A 17,919-nucleotide genomic window follows, 5' to 3' on the forward strand; every position below is an offset into this window, starting at 1 on the left:
CACTGCCCCTACCTGTCCACTACACTAACCCACTACATTGCCCCTACCTGGCCACTACACTGCCCCTACCTGTCCACTACACTGCCCCTACCTGTCCACTACACTAACCCACTACACCGCCCCTACCTGTCCACTACACTGCCCCTACCTGTCCTCTACACTGCCCCTACCTGTCCACTACACTAACCCACTACACTGCCCCTACCTGTCCACTACACTGCCCCTATCTGTCCACTACACTAACCCACTACACTGCCCCTACCTAACCTACCAGTCCACTACACTGCCCCTACCTGTCCACTACACTGCCCCCACCTGTCTACTACACTAACCTACCAGTCCACTACACTGCCCAACCTGATCCCTACATTGACATACATGTCCACTACACTGCCCTACCTACCTTTCTAAACTGCCCCACCTGTGTCCACTACACTGACATACATGTCAACTACACTGACCTTCCTACCTGACCCACTACACTCCTTCCTGCACTACTCCCCCACACATGTACAATCCAGGTAGATTTGTGGATTTTGCTTACCTGTCTCCAGGGCCTCCCTCCATGATGATCACCCATCAGATCAGTGCACTCCCCCAGCTGTTCCTCTGTATCCCACGCTGCGTGCACACTCATCTGCGCTAAGCACCGCACCGCCCCTCACGCACACAGCAGCCGCCCGAGTTCCGCACCTGAGGAATCATGGGGAACAGGCTGTACCACAGGAGTCCCTTGGTGGGGGGAGTGTGCTGCGGAGGAGTGCCTTGCCCGGGACATGCCTAACTGAATGAAATTCTAAGGTGGTGGGTGGGGCTGGAGTAAACACTTGCACAGTTGGGCCACTCTTGGGTCAGCAGTAATCATGGCAGCACAGGAATGATGTTGCACTCGGGACAGAGCACTGCCCCCACGCTACACCACTGGGGCTGCCCGGGCCAGATGACATCATCGGCAGATGCAGAATAGCTGACGGGCTGCATCTGTTTCATTGCGGGACACTGTATTGTCCCGGAATGAAGGTGCCCGGGACCCGGGACAGACCTGCCAATTGCGGTAATGTCCCGGGCAATCCGGGACATGTGGGCACCCTACTCCCAACAGGCCAAGGGATTAAAAGCCCCTTGGCTGAGATACCCCATATACCCATAACCTGACCTTGGGTTGTCCTCCTCATATCTAGTACCACCAAGTACCCGGCCTCCTAGCGATAGAAGAGAAAAGTGCAACCAGGCCAAACTTAGGGAGAAATCAATGGATCTCTAGCAATTGACCAGGGTAACTTTTGTGAGGAGATCCCTGACTAAACCCCAGGGCACTACACTATGGTTCTCCAAGATCAAGAGCATATTTTGAAGGCCTATAGCCTGCTTTAGAAGAGAAGGCTCTTTCATGGATGCTGCACAAAATATGCCGACCAGACCTAGGAGATGTTTTCCATCCACTAGTTAATGGTCCATTGGGTGGTGGTTGTGAGGGAGAGTCATTTTAATGAGGGCTACTGAACACAACACATTAAGGTCTCTCTGGCTGGTAAGTGGCAGCCACCCCCAGAAAGAGAAACTATACTGGAGAGCAGCGGGGTCAGCTAACTCTTGCTCAGGGAATTACAACACCTTGGCTTGCTGTTTTTCCTTAGAAAGGATGTTTGGCTTATCCCCCCTTCCTTTACCACTCCCTACCTCCTCGGTTCCAATGGGGGCCTTTGGAGTTTCAATTAGAGCGAGACCAACTGAAAGCAAACAGCTTCTGTGCTTTGTTTAGAAAACTCATAATGTTCTGTGACACCAGCATCATAGGTGCACTTTTTGTATAATTATTTTTTTGTAATTAAAAAATGTTATACACAGAGTAAGAAACCACTTAAAGGGCCACCTCCTGACCCTTTAAGTGGTTTCGGGTGTCAGGAGGAGTTTCTGATCATATGACTGCCGTGATTGGCTACAGTCCATATTCCCATTGCCGCGCAGCACCCCTTCGACAGGCATGGGATGTCCCCGCGTGGCTCCGAAATGTTGCAATAAACTGTTTTATTTATAATGGCTGCAGTTGGGCTCTATTCTTTTCAATGGGTCACATTCGGCGGTGGTACTGCCCACCAAATGCAACACGCCGTTTGTTCTTGCCACAGCTGTGAAGCAAAGACTTTTACCTGTAGCAAGGCTACAGCCTCGAGCAGCTGCATTTCCTTGTTTAGGCAGTCTGTAAAGGGGGAAGTTGGTTAAAAACTGTGGCTACACCACCTCATCTTAACATCCTATGGCCAACTATATGAATGAGCCCTGAACATATTGCCTCCTCGCTGCCTGTCAAACACCCTCTGAAAAGCTATCCACAATGGATTGCTCTCTCTAGCGGGCAATGCTTGCATTACCGAGCACCTTCTGGAAGAATCCGCTGTGTGGCCAGGGAGGGGGAGCAAGTGTCCTGCCAGTAGTGTGCCCATGCCTTATATATGGACACCCCAAGACCAGCAGGAGGAAGTGTAGAGGCGGCTGGGAAATGAACAGAATGCAGGAATGAGACTGTAAAGCACAGCCAATGTACTTCATTTAGAGTATTCTCTAAGTCAGATGAGTCCAGACTTTCAAAACCGCCGGTAACCACCTGATGAAAAGCAATGGCAGCTCTCTGCTTTTCATTACTTTATGCCTGCTGAGCTGATCAGTCAATGCTGTCACATCTGCTGATTCTTGCTGCTTGGATCCAGTGTCTGCAGGTAATTGCCTGTGTGAAGGAGGCTTAAATCATTACTTTTCAGGGGTTTTTTTTCTTACTCGCTGCCAGCAGGTGGTGCATTCACCCTTCTGTGCTCAGCAAGTATGATTTATACAAGGTTTCATTTTCCCTTCACCATATTCACTATGAAAACTATATATATTATAGTTGTGAAAAGTTGCTGTAGGTTATGGAGCCTGCGCAATGTTTGGATGTAACGTAATTTCTGAGTGAAAGAGAGAAGCAAGAGATCTTGCTGTGAGAGAACTCATCATATATGCTCACAAGATTGATCATGTATTAATTTTCTAAAAAAAAAAAAAATTAATAAAAAGAAATGTCCCTTACATTGATGGTCAGTGGGAAGAATGTCCCTCCATTGGTGATCAGTGGGAAGATTGTGACCGTCACCACCAATCCCTTCACTGGCTTCCCCTACCCCCTACCCCTCCCCTAAAATTCTAAATGCTAACCATAACATACAAAGCCATCTACATCACCAACCTCATCTGCAGATATCGCCAAAATCGTCCCCTCCATTCCTCCCAGGACCTCCTGCTTTCTAGCTCCCTTGTTACCTCCTCCCATGCTCGCCTTAAAGACTTCTCCAGAGCCTCTCCCATCCTCTGGAACTCCCTGCCCCAGTTTGTCCGATCAGCCCCTACCCTGTCCACCTTTAGGAGATCCCTGAACACTCATTTATTCAGGGAAGCCTATCCCGCACCCACCTAACAACTGTCCCCGAGCCACCCCCATCAAATCATTCTCTGCAGCTATTACCTTTTGTACCACCACCCCCTCCCTTTAGAATGTAAGCTCTACAAGCAGGGCCCTCCTGTACCTTTTGTATTGTACTGTAATTGTGTTGTCCCCCCCTATACATTGTAAAGCGCTGCGTAAACTGTTGGTGCCATATAAATCGTGTATAATAATAATAAAAAAATACTGCCCCCCTTTACATTGTTGGTCAGTGGGAAGCCTCCCCCCCCTTTACATTGGTGGTCAGTGGGAAGACTGCCACCCTTTGCATAGGTCAGCAGTAAGAAGACTGCCCTTTTACAGATAGCTAAAAAGTTGTGACCATTACTGTCAATGGTTACTTATCTTGTGCAAAATCTTAGTTTTTACACAATTTGTTAGATGGCGTCATTCATTTTTCGCTGGCAAACTGGTAAATGTGCTGTGAAAAAAAAAATCGTTTTGTTTGTTCTGTGCAAATTCCTTCAACGTACATCTTAATATAAAAGCTACTTATAAATTGGAGCAGTTGCCATTATTGTGTAGCGCTGCTCCTGTAGGAGCTGCAGCACTACTGTCCAGGTCTTTATCCCACAGCCAGGCTCAGTCACATTTTTCCTTTTAATGACCAGTTGAGGGAATTATGTGGGATACTCCAAAAACTATGTACAGCTTGAGGACTTGGGTATTCTTTCAGAACGAGCTATGTTAAAATAAGTGCTTGTAACGGTAGACTTCAGCTTTGAAGTAGTAGTAGTAGTAGTAGTAGTAGTCAACTGTAATTCCCTTTCTTAAGCCCCATACACACTATCAGATTTTCTGCTAAGTTTTTCCTTCAGATTTACCAAAACCATATAATCTGAGGTAAAACCTTAGGAGCTTCAATGTGTATGCAATCAGGCAGGTCCTTCTACTACATGGTTTTGGTAAATCTGAGGGAAAAACTCAGAAGAAAATCTGATAGTGTGTATGGGGCTTTAGAGTTACCAGAGCAGAGTCCCATTACGTAGAAGATTAGATGGACAAAGCTCTTCAGGACACCAGCCAGTGTCCCCTTTAACTAGACCCACAGCTCACTTTCCAGCACCAGAGGGATGGCAAAAGCACCAAGGAGCCCAAGATCTTTTCAAGCATTTGTACTCGCACAAGGCCCAAGGACAGCTGGTTGCCTCCTTCCAACTTCCAAATGACACTTTACTCCGGTGATACCAGACAAGATCTTCAGTGGACAGCCTCCTCAGTCAGCTTTCTCTAGCTCCAGAGGCTCAGCATCCAGGCCCTAAGGTCGCCCACCTGAGACCTCACAACAGCAGACAGCAACATTGCCTGGAAGGGCAGTGTACCCTCCAGGCAGAACTAATCCTCTCTAGGAAACGACCCCAAGCTCAGTGTGCTCACAGAATATATACAGTTTCCCAGCCAGCATGTCTTCAGAGCCTACCTCTCTGGGATAGGCCAAGGCTGTATCAATATGCATAGCTCAACACTTATTTTCCAGACATTTCTCAAGTTCTCTAGATGCAGAGGGAGCTATCAGACTGGCAGAAGCTGAACACACTAAGTAGACCTGACTAGCAGAATGTACCTGCACTGAGTACAGTGAGCAAACAATGCTTTTACCTAACAAACAATCACAGCCACACCAACTACAGTGTGGCAACTAAATTTACCTATCAAACCTAGCACCTATTTAGGAGGGCGCTACATCTGTTAAGGTTGGTTTTCAGTTGGATGTCTGCCCCCTTACAGATGGATAAAATATGGTGACTATTTATTTCAGTCAGTGGCGACCTGTCTATAGAGGGCACACGGTTACCACCCCCCCATCCATGTGCCCAGCCCCCTGATCTACATATCAGGGTGCTGGACTATGGATTCCAGTGGGGGGAGTGTTGTTTTTTTTTTTTTTTTTTTTTTTAAGCACCCGATTAGAGCCAGAGGCTGTAATAGGCTTCAAAAAATTGTGGGCTCAGCCCCCGATTTGCACTGCGCCCCGAGCCAACCCAGTTGTGTGATGATAGCGAATAAATTTTCGCTATTTTCACATTAAAGTTCCTCCCAGCCAATCAGGAGGCAGGTCGTGAGACCTGTTTCCCGACTGGCCAAAGCATCAGGCGATCCTATTCGATGCCTAGTGCTTGGGACAGAGGAACAGAGAGGAGGCACGCGGCAGAGGAAGCCTCGGGAGGAACAGACGCCAGAGCCGCTGCCAGCACCCCAGGAGAGGAGTAAAGTACACCACAGCCTGCCAGCCCTAGATCATTTAGGTGCCTGACCACTGGCTGCCCAGGGTGGGGTTTGTCAGTGCCACGCCACTGGCCTCCTGGAGTGTCAGTGCGGCTCCATGGACCACCCTGGAGGGGGGTGCTGTCAATGCTGCGCCACCAGCTGCCTGGAGGGGCGGGGGTAGGTGCTTGTTTGCCGCCCCCCCAAATGAAAAACCCACCAGCCACCACTGGTGTCAGTGGTTACTTTATCTGAGAGGCAGAAACTGGAACCCCTAGCAACCTCTGTCTGCCACAGAACTTTGGTTAACCGCTTGCCGCCCATATAACTTATACAGCGGCAAGGTGGCACTGGTTCCCCCGGATCAAGTACCTAAAATGTGATCCAACACTTCTGGGTCTCAGACAAACGCACGTGCTACCATGACCCACATCCGCTATAATTATACACAGTGGGAGCTGATCTGCGGTTACCGCAGACTCGATGCCTGCTGGCACCCGCCAACCATTCAGCACAGAGGCAGAATGGCAGTAGGGGAGACATGGGACAAGGATCCATGTCTCCCCCTAGTAAAAGCACCTCCCAAACAGTACACAAACACACTAGCTAGGCACACACTTAACCCTTTGATCGTCCCTGATATTTAACCCCTTCCCAGCCAGTGTCATTAGTACAGTGACAGTGTATATTTTTAGCACTGATCACTGTTGGTGTCGCTGGTCTCCCAAAAATGTCAGGGTTCGACTGTCTGACACAATATCACAGTCCCATTATAAGTCACTGATCACCGCCATTACTAGTAAAAATAAATAGATAGATAAATAAAAATATCCCATAGTTTGGAGACAATATAACTTTTGCGCAAACCAATCAATATAAGCTTATTGGGATATTTTTTTACCAAAAATATGTAGCAGAATACATATTGACCTACGTTTATGAAGAAGTTTGATTTTTATTTTTTTTGTACATTTTTTAAATTGGATATGTTTTAGCAGAAATTAAAACAAAATTTATTTATTTTTTCAAAATTGGCGGTCTTTTTCGTTTATGGTGCAAAAAATAACCGCAGAGGTGATTAAATACCACCAAAAGAAAGTTTTATTTGTGGGATAAAGGACATATATTTTATTTATGTACAGCGTTGTACGACCGCGCAATTGTCAGTTAAAGTAACGCAGTATCGCAAAAAATTGCCTAGTCAGGAAGGAGGTAAGTGGTTAAGAAAGGCTGCCCTACATTAGATCATCCTGTGATAGGTCACATGAATGTGCCTCTGAAAAATAGTAAAGATCCACAAATGTATACTGCTATAGCTGTTTTATATTTAATCGTCCTGTCCTGGCTCTTACTGGATAAGGGAGTGGAGATTCTTGTTAATTTGTCATAGCCTTATGATATGATATTTCAAAGCAGGAATTATTGTTACCAGAGCTGCTTTCAAGGGTGACTATTGTTGTAGTGTGTGTGTGTGTGTGTGTGTGTGTGTGTGTGTGTGTGTATGTATGTATGTGTATATATATATATATATTAGGGCTGCGGAAATTAACGATTAATTGTTCGATTAATCGTTAATTTCTTTGATCGATCAAAATTATTTTGATCGAGGACGATCCGCGGAGTGAGCTCCGCGGTCACGCCCATAGGAAAGGCCGCGGCTTCGGCCTAGCTCCGGAGCCGCGGCCATCTTGGTCCACCCGACGGCGGCTTAGTAGTGGCGCGCTGACGTCATCATCGCCCGCCTGTTTGTTCCGTCTACTCTGAAGATGGATGGGTCTGCCTGCTGTCTATTCCGGACAGAGCAGACAATCGTTAATATTAAGGTATTGGGGAGATGTGGGCAGTAAATTATGGGGTAGATGTGGACATTACAATATGGCAGAAATGTGGGCAGTACAGTATGGCAGAGATTTGGGCAGTACAGTATGGCGGAGATGTGGGCAGTACAGTATGGCAGAGATGTGGACATTACAATATGGCAGAGATGTGGGCAGTACAGTATGGCAGAGATGTGGGCAGTACAGTATGGCGGAGATGTGGGCAGTACAGTATGGCAGAGATGTGGGCAGTACAGTATGGCAGAGATGTGGGCATTACAGTATGGGGGGAGATGTGGACATTACAGTATGGGGGGAGATGTGGACAGTACAGTATGGCGGGAGATGTGGATATTACAGTATGGCGGGAGATGTGGATATTACAGTATGGCGGGAGATGTGGATATTACAGTATGGGGGGAGATGTGGACAGTACAGTATGGCGGGAGATGTGGATATTACAGTATGGCGGGAGATGTGGATATTACAGTATGGCGGGAGATGTGGATATTACAGTATGGCGGGAGATGTGGGTATTGCAGTATGGGGGGAGATGTGGATATTACAGTATGGCGGGAGATGTGGGTATTGCAGTATGGGGGGAGATGTGGATATTACAGTGGGGACTATATATGGTGGTGTTCCGAAAAATTATCCAATCCGTGACTCTGATCTGAGGAATGATCCAAACTGTGAGTTTTTTGATCTGTTGCACCCTTAATGTCCGTGACATCACCGGACAGCCTGGACAGTGTATATTTTTTGTGGAAATTGAAATTCCTTAGTGTTCAGCTTGCATACGGGGGGGGGGGGGGGGGGGGTTTATTAATTTTTGCACTGATTGCATATTTCTTTCTGCTTTTATAGCCTGGACAGTGAGACTTACCCTGCTGAATGCGTGCAAACTGCACCCACTGGATTGCGATACCTATCTGTGGAGCAGGAGGATGCATCAGGCTCCATCAAGGGAAGGGGGCAAAAAGGGAAACGTTCTGTGAGAACTTGAAAACCTCCACTGTTAACAATGTGACGGAAAGAGATCCTTGGCGTTCTATATAACATTTTAATTTACATAGATGTTTAGACAGTAAACAACAATGGCGAGCAATGAAAGCAACGTTGCAGTTAAGCATATAAGCGGAAAGTTGAGCAAGCATTTCATTTTTAGACTAACTGCTGATGGCAAAGTAGACGATGGCAACAAAGTTTACTGCATTCACTGCAATAAACAGTTTGCTTTTCGTGGTTCAAATACATCGCTGACGTACCACCTACAGCACAAACATCCACTTAAGTATCAACACGTTGTCAACAGTGACCGGCAGAAGAGTTCTTCAGTACAATCAATATCTAATTTCTTGTCGTCTCAGTCAAACAAGCCTATAAGTGACAAAGTTTCTGCGGACTTGAAAATTGCTATTGCTCAGTGGATTGCCAGTTCAGGACGTCCAACAGCAATTGTGGAAGATGATGGACTACAAACAGTACTACGTATAGCTCTTCAAAACCAGACTTATAAGTTACCCACTCGCCGTACCATCGATGCTGTAATTGGTCAGATGTACAACGAGAAACTAACACAGCATAAGAAAGCTATAGAAAGTATTCACAGTATTGCTCTCGCTACTGACTTTTGGACCTCAAACAACAATGAATCATACTGTGGTATAACAGGACACTGGATTGATTCCGACTGGAAACTGAGATCAGTAGCTTTAGGTTGCTTACTTGTGGATGAACGACACACTGCTGAAAACGTTGCCAGTTTCTATAAAGAGTTTGCTGCAACATGGAACATCACCGATAAAATATGCTGTATCATAACGGACAATGCACGAAACATGGTTGCTGCTATCGGACAAACGGATTACAGTCACATACCATGTATCGCACATTGTCTTCAACTTAGCATATTAGCAGGTTTGAAGGCAGCTGACTCATCACCTCTTGTGGCAAAATGTCGACACTTAGTTGGACATTTCAAGCACAGCTCGGCCAACACATCTGAACTGAAGAGCAGCCATTCCAGTGTCTCTTCGCCGAAAGATGTCATGTTCCACAAATTGCAACAGGATGTGGCAACTCGTTGGAACAGTACCTACATGATGTTAGCCAGATTGCTGGAAGTCAAAGATGCCATAATGCAGTATCACATTGATCATCCAAAAAACTACAGTGGACCAAAACTGACAGAGTCAGATTGGGACAAAATGGCCAAATATACATCAGTCTTAGGTTCACTTGCAGATGCTACGGAATATGTTGGGGGGGAACAATATGCGACATGTTCTGCCGTTCTTCCATTACAGGCCTTTTTGCGTAGACTGTTAATAGTTAATGATGACGATCCAGGTTATATTGGACGATTCAAAACTGCAACATTGAACGACTTCACAAACAGAATTGAAGGCATTGATGCTTTGACAATATTGCAAATGGCTGTGGCTTTAGATCCACGTTACAAGAAACTCACCTGTTTAAGAAGAGAGAAACGCGAAGCAGTGTGGACAGCATTGTCGAATGCATGCAGGGCCTTCCACGATAGAACACAGCCAGCAGGACGTCCAACAGACTTAGAAGGAAAAAGCAATGATGAGACAAAAGTACCTGTGCCGAAGAAACAAAAACTTACTCTGTTGCTGAGCGACTCTGAATCACAATCCTCAGCTGACGAATCAGATGCAGTACACAGTGTACAGGCCGAGCTGACGCGGTACCAAGTAGAAGCTCCCATTCCAGAAACGGAGGATCCGCTCATGTGGTGGAAACTTAATAACCATCGTTTTCCTGTCCTAAGCAGTTTTGTGCAGACAATTCTTTGTGTACCGGCAACATCTGTTCCGTGTGAAAGACTGTTCAGTTCTTCAGGGTATATCGTAAATAAAATGCGATCCTGTCTGCTTCCAGAAAATGTAAACACCCTGGTATGTCTTCGTGACTGGCTAAAGTGATGCCTAGATATACTAGATACGTTTTATAAGTTAAACTAACTTTCTACATTGTTCTTTAAGTTTAATAAAAAAAAAATTGAAAAAACTGTATGTGCGTTTATAATTAATCGAAATTAATCGATTAATCGATTAAAAAAAAATAGATTAATCGAACACAAAAATTTTAATCAGTAACAGCCCTAATATATATATATATATATAATCTCTATCAATAGTATAATTTTTATTTTTTTGTGCACTGCCTGCAGAGCATGCACAGTGCAGTGTACTGTGTGCAGTCTGCTCTCAACATCTGTAATAGACTTTCTTAAACGGTAACTCCGCTTTCGTGGGAAACAAAATGGCAAATAAAGAAAAAGTAATATACTGTATAAAAGTGCGACACAAGTCATATTGTAATTTAATGTTATTAAAAATTACCGTTCCTTTTCAATCTACAGCTCTGCGATTTTCTGAAAATGCAATGTGTACAGAACGCCCTCCCAGAAACATCACTTCCTGCTTGTGTGATTGGCTCGCTGATTTTCCTAGAAGTCTGCACCAAGATACCAAGTCAGATTTTCAGCATTCTCTGCAACAAAAATCGAATTTTTGGTGAAATACTTTCAATAGGAAATCACGGCTAAAGGGATGCAGACCCAGAAGCCTCCCTCATTAGAGCCCTGCAGGTGCACAGCTGGTTGATAATTATGAAACCACTCCCATCAAACTCACTCAGCACAGAGGAACAAACAGTGATTTCTTAAGAATAACAAAAGGTAGGAATCTGCAACAAAGTTTTGTTAAAATATTTGTAATGTACATAGATCACCCAGAGGGGAATGGTTTTTTCTCAACGTTAGGAGTTTTTTTTTTTTTTTTTAACATGGAGGGACCCATGAACACATTTCTTGTCTCCAGGAAGGTCTGCTAATAATTACTATATCTACATCTCATGGTAAATTTTAGTGTGATGGTTACTGGGAAAAATACTCTATACTCTTGTGATCATTGCAAAGAATCCCCCATTAACAGATAGCTAAAGAGATCATTGGTGTCAGTGGTTACTTATCTGAGAGGCATAAATTGCTCATTGCTCAAGGAACCCCTAGCAACCTCAGGAGGAACCATGGTTGGGAAAGGCTGCTCTATAAGGTGCCAAGAATGGAGCCAAGATGAAATGCTTACCTTCTTCCCTGCCCCAGAGATTTTACTGTGTGGTCCTGCTAAGCACCTTTGCAAGCAAAACATCTTGGCTGGGTCTTCTTCCTACGTCATATGCCTAATCATTCTCATTGTGAGTCTGTACTCCATTGGATGGCTGAAGGCCACCATTAGTATGGGATAGTTATAGAAATGGATGGGGCCGCGGCACACTACTTGACACTGCCACCTGGCCCAAAATGGACCTGGGATTGTGGAACGGCGGGCTGCAGTGATTGGGACATATAGTTTCACTTTAGGCTATCAGTCTTAATGTACCAGGAGGCTGGAAGATCTATTTGCCAAATCTCAACTTCAATATAGAAAATTGGCCTCTGGCATGCCAACTACTACATCTTCTTACTGGTTAGCAGGGGCGTAACTATAGGGGGTGCAGCAGTCGCGACCGCAACTGGGCCCTGTGATGCAGGGGGCCCATGCAGCCCCCTCTACATATGGCCAGCAGCAGCATAGGCAGCTAGGGGTACCAGTGCACCATGCACACGTGTGGCTGGAGGTGGAGGGTGACTAGCAGAGCTCCATGCTCGACTATCGCACTGGCTGCTCTTTAGTTGTGCATTCCCCGCATGACCTGTGTCCTCAGCCGGCTCCTCAGAGTACCCCTCTCCTGCTCCATGCATTGCCACTCAGTCCGATGTCTGTTCTCCCCAGCCAGAGTCCCGCCCCCCCCTGAGTCCGGCCCACACTGCACTGTATACTTCTCCCAGGTAAACAAACTTTAAGCCCACAATGCAGTGCAGCCCTAAGAGAGACGGCTCCCCAAAGAACACTGCAATAAGCTGATCGCCCGTCCAGCACACTGGATGGGGCGCAAGCCAACATGGTTGACTGCGTGGCCTACAGCTTGGTCATGGTGAGTGAGAGGACCCCATCCCCCACACACCATTACATACCCCCCTCCATCTCCCCCTGGGGACAGGGACCCCTTCTCACGTGGGGACAGGGACCCCCACCTCCCCAGGAGACAGGGACCCCTTCTCACCTGGGGGCAGTAACTTCATCTGCCCTGCACAAAAGGACCTCATCTTTTCTGGGGATGGGGACTCCATCCTGCCTAGGGACAATCCCCCAATGGGGCACCTAAAAATAAAAAAAATAATAAAAAAAACTACTGATACCAGTGGTGGAACTACAGGGCTCACAAAGGTCATACCTGTGACCACACCCTGGAGTTCCACCGCCAGTCTCGGAGAGAAGGGCCCTGGCTGGGGTTCAGGGGGGCCCTTCATGGTTTCTTGCATCGGGGCCCTGAAGGTTCTAGTTACGCCACTGCTGGTTAGTGAAGCTACCCATCAAATTGGGAAACCAATATTAAGATGTAGGGGGCAGGAGGGAGTGTGCCATAGCACCCTGGTGTGCCTTCTGGATTCTTCAGGGGTGCCTTGGCAAAATGCCCAAAAACTGTCAACAAGCTGGCGGGTGGATCAAGCCTGTCTTTTTGTTACACATAGCCACAAATTGTTTACTGTTATATATTAGTTTCTTCTAGGGGTGTACATACAGGGGTTACCATTGCGACCCGGCCCCATCCTCCAGGCATTTCGAGGAACCGTTCCTTCCATGTTGCCGCTGAATGACCGATTCTTCTCCTCTCCCATCTGCAGACATTCAGCGGCTGCAGGAAGGAAATGGAAGGCATCAGTGCCGCTCCCGCCACCTCCCTATCCCTGTCCTGCTGCCCTGGGCCCCTGTGTGCTTCAGTGACCCCCCTCGCCCCCTGCAGCACTCCTGGGTTTTCCCCCTCCCAACGGCTACTGTGGGGTATGTGTCAGGATGGAGAGTGGGAAAGGGGCTGGTAAATGATACATTTACCGGCCCCTTCCGTGTCTTAATGAATAGAGTCAGTGATTGGTATCAATCACTGACTCTGGGTGTTTTTTTATTTTTATTTTTTTATTCATAGCTGAGGCATAGTAAACTGTGTTTTACTATGCTTCAGTTTATGAATGAACAGGAAGCTTTTTATTTAGTGGGCTCCTGTGTTAAACAGGACTTGTCATTGGTGATCTGCCCATAATGCCATAGTTTTGGGTAAACCTACTTTTTAAAACCCAACTCCATACAAAATTGTATATTTTGTTTTGGCTAGGTCTGTGAGGGGTTTGATCCATTGTCAGATTTTTATTGCGGTCTGCGTCCTTTTTGGAGAAATTACTACTACTTGTCAGGACTGGAGGTAATGAGTCCCTCCAATGGCTGGGGACAAAGACAAACATACATTTTTTTGTATTGCTGTCCTGGTGACACTTATACTGCCCATTACTTGTACAAGTCTTACACAGGAAGTGACAAAAAGTCTGAGAGAAACAAAAACTCGACGGAATCTGTAATTCTTATCTGCTCCATCAAAACAAAAAAAAAACCGTAAAACAAAATTGTAATGTTGCGATTTAAAACACCCTTGGATAGCAAGCATTTAATATACACCAGTTTTTGCGCTAATGAAGACCTCATGGGAACCTGTCCGGGGGAGAGAGAGAGAGAGAGAGAGAGAGTTCATAGGGCCAAAAAATCACTGTAGACCACAGTTTTTTGGAAAGAGGAGGCTATGCCTCTGAAACGCGTCGTCCTGGCAGCCGCTATCCAATCCGTTTCTTGGATATCCAGCAGAGATGGAGAGTCCTGATGCCAGTTTTGCCTGAGCCACACATGCGCTGTTCATTCCAGCCAGCAGTGTGTCAGCTTGGAGAGCGGCCACTCCTGGGGTTTTCAAGTGCCGCCAACAGAGCCTGGAGCTGGTTCAACAAAGGAGCGGCGCCATCCATCCTTCCATGGGTTGATGGATGTGTCAGCAGAATTTTGTGACAAGCGTGGTGCAAGTTTGTAATTGTGAGTGCAATTGTAGATTTAGTTTCTCTACATACACTATATCGTTAAATGTATTGGGTCGCCTGCCTTTACACGCACATTAACTTAAATTAATGTCATCCCAATCTTAGTCCGTAGGGTTCAATATTGAGTTGGCCCACCTTTGCAACTATAACAGCTTTAACTCTTCTGGAAAGACTGTTCACAAGGTTTAGGAGTGTGTCTATGGGAATGTTTGACCATTCTTCCAGAAGCGCATTTGTGAGGTCAGGTACTGATGTTGGATGAGAAGGTCTGTCTCGCACTCTCCGCTCTAATTCATCCCAAAGGTGTTCTATCGGGTTGAAGTCAGGACTCTGTGCAGGCCAGTCAAGTTCCTCCACCCCAAACTCGCTCATCCATGTGTTTATGGACCCTGCTTTGTGCACTGGTCCAAATCATTTGTTGGAGGGGGGGATTACGGTGTGGGGTTGTTTTTCAGGGGTTGGGCTTGGCCCCTTAGTTCCAGTGAAGGGAACTCTTAAAGCGTCAGTATACCAAGACATTTTGGACAATTTCATGCTCCCAATTCTGTTGGAACAGTTTGGGGGTGGCTCCTTCCTGTTCCAACATGACTGCACACCAGTGGCATTTAGAAAGTCAGTATTTGTATAGGAAATTCAGGAGCCCACGCAGTTCACACTAATTCTGCAGCATAATCATGCGTTTTTCAGTGCATTTTTTTTTGTGTCTGTGTGCACGTTTTTGATGCTTTTTCTTTCTTTTTTTTTTTTTTTTGTAGGACCTTGCTAAAAACGCCAAAAAAAGCCTGTGCATGCATTTTTCATGTGCTCCCATTGAAGTCTGCAAGACCAAAAAATGTGTCTGCGCTTTTCAAAAAAAATGTTCTGCACCAGATTTTGCATTGATATGAACGGGCACCACAGGGAATAATGTCATTTGCATTTTCATGTTGTGTGGTGCAGTGCAACAGCAGATGCAATTGAAATTGCACTAATGAGTAGAGGGATGCATTTACACAGAAGGCACTGTATGTGCCATTTTATTCTTTCACTTGACCCTTCCCCCACACAGAACTGCGGGGGGGGCCCGGAATTTCCTCTACAAATACTGGCTTTCTAAATGCCAGTATTTCTATATAAATGCCTTCACATAGCATGACAAGTGGCACCAGGCACTCTGGCTTTGGCATTCAGACAAGGAATGTGCTTATTCTGCCCATGTCTGAGGGGTTCTGGTGGTTCTCTGGAAGGGGATGGTAATAATATGGCAACTTATGGTGCTTGCATTACAACTGTACTTTTATTCTATTTCACGTCAGGGTTTACTTTAATTGAATTTTACCAAAAATATACCATGTTCACTAAATGTTCTAGTTTGTAATCATAATTTGAAATCTAATCTTCACCTTCATTTCCTCTTATTGGTATAAATAAATGCCCTTTAAAAACAAATTTCAGTTCTGCTTTTCGATGGCAAAAAAAATTGCCAGTTGCCTTTTTCTAAAGGTCTTGACATCTCGTACCATACCATGTAAAAAGTGAAAGAGAGAGACTGACTAAGGGGAACTTGCCTTTAGTATAAAGTAAATGTACAGTAGATACAGAAAGTAGTACAGAAGTAGATGGCAGAAAAAAGATTAAGTGATCCATTTCTTTCTTTTCTTTTTTTTTCTTCTTATAAACATTTATACAATACTTTTTTGTTAACTTTTTAGTCTGAGTATAGATCTATGTTTGTCCCAAGTATATTTGAATCCACTTACTATTGAGTCACTTACTACCTCTACTGGGAGTCTATTCCAAGCATCAACTACCACTTCAGTAAAATAATACAGATTAGCTATAGGGCAGCACCTGTGCGTGTGTGCGTTTGTGTGTGCGTGTGTGTGTTACATAGTTAATCAGGTTGAAAAAAGATACAAGTCCATCCATATGTGTGTGTGTGTGTGTGTATATATATATATATATAATGTGTGTGTGTGTGTGTGTACAGTGGAACCTTGTTTTAAGAGTAACGTGGTTAACGAGCGTTTTGAAAGACGAGCAACTATTTAAAATATGCAACATTTTACACTGTTATACAAGCTGTACACTCACTACTTTACATTGTAGCAAAGTATAATTTCTTCCGTGTTGTCACATGAAAAGATATAATAAAATATTTACGAAAATGTGAGGGGTGTACTCACTTTTGTGAGATAGTGTGTTTAAAGGTCTCATTTATGTTTCTCCTTCCCCTTATCTCCTCTAGACTTGTACATATTAAGTTTCTGGATTAACTTCAAAGTGTAAATTTTGAAGTGTGACACCAGACAAATATATTTTTGCACTTGTTGGATCTTTACTGCTATCTGCTTATCCATTAGCGAAATCCAGACCTTGACCCTTGACAACTGTCACAATTGTTGAACATGGAAGTTTTCTTTTACCTGGGATGAGATGTGGGATGAGATGTGAGCAGAAATCTCCCCAATGAGGAAACAGATGGCAAAAAATGGAAAATCATTCTAACGGAAAAATGTACATTGCAAGCTTTTTAACAAACGTTTGTAGCAGATTCCTATCTTTTTATGCTTTGTAGTGCTACCCCCTAGAGGGCCGCTGGATTTTGGGTCCCCCTATTCCTGTACAGCCAGGCAACACGTATTTTTCACCTTTCATTCTTAGACAAAGAATCTGTCCATAGGCTTGTTTTTGTTGTTTTATTGGGGAAAACAACTTGGATTAGGGAATAGGGATTATGGGATGCCCAGCTAGACTTGAAGAACAACAAATGAGGACAACAACCTTCACTATGCACACCACAAAAAATGGCAAATCCTTGACTGTATTCCCTCTGGAACAACAACAGTCTTTCAGGAATTGGCATTAAGAATTTTCCTTTATAGGAGCTCTGTGTCCTCTTAGTGGAAATTTAGCAAAGTCCCAATTTGCAAGAGCACCATGTCCACCCTCTTGAAAAAACCAGCCCACCTTGCCGCTTGGTAATGTGTCCCAGAATTAGAGATTAGGTTTAGCTGGTTGGCACTGTCCCAGAAAAGCTTGTTAGAATAGATATTGCATCTGGCAGCTTTCTCTCTATTTGGACTTGGGGATATAGGTAGAGGTACTCACGCAGTCCCTGGAATCCTGCTGCTTTGGAAGAGACTGCTGTTCAGGCCTTCCTTGAAAGCCAGGATGTCTTCTTGGAAAGACTGTGGGGTAGTAGAGATCACTCTGTCCTCCTTCCTTTCTCAGCTCCCAGCCTTGAAGCAGAGCTCCCCTCCCAGGCTATATGACACAGCTTCTTCACTCCATCTTCCTCCCAACACCATATTTAAGGATTGACCCAGTCACCCTGCTAGGCCTGCCTGGGTATTTGCCAGATTCTATAAATATGCAGATCAGGGCATCTTGGCCTCCATCCACTAGCTTCTAGAAACTTTCAAAAGCTTCTAGAAATTAGGAGGTATTAGAAG

The 17,919-nt window shown here is 45.1% G+C and overlaps 1 protein-coding gene across 1 annotated transcript in view; it reads left to right on the forward strand.

The window, feature by feature from the left end:
* The window catches only part of MAP4K1 (mitogen-activated protein kinase kinase kinase kinase 1), a 250,064-nt gene that overhangs the window by 16,664 nt on the left and 215,481 nt on the right, over positions 1-17,919 (forward strand). The window contains exon 2 of the mRNA XM_077480613.1: positions 10,889-11,206. The gene's annotated coding sequence lies outside the window, so the exon portion shown is untranslated. The remainder of the gene's footprint in view (positions 1-10,888; positions 11,207-17,919) is intronic.

Source organism: Lithobates pipiens, unplaced genomic scaffold, assembly GCF_037356315.1.
Source record: "Lithobates pipiens isolate NorthernLeopardFrog02 unplaced genomic scaffold, aLitPip1_a1.2 Scaffold_1, whole genome shotgun sequence".
NCBI lineage: Eukaryota > Metazoa > Chordata > Amphibia > Anura > Ranidae > Lithobates > Lithobates pipiens.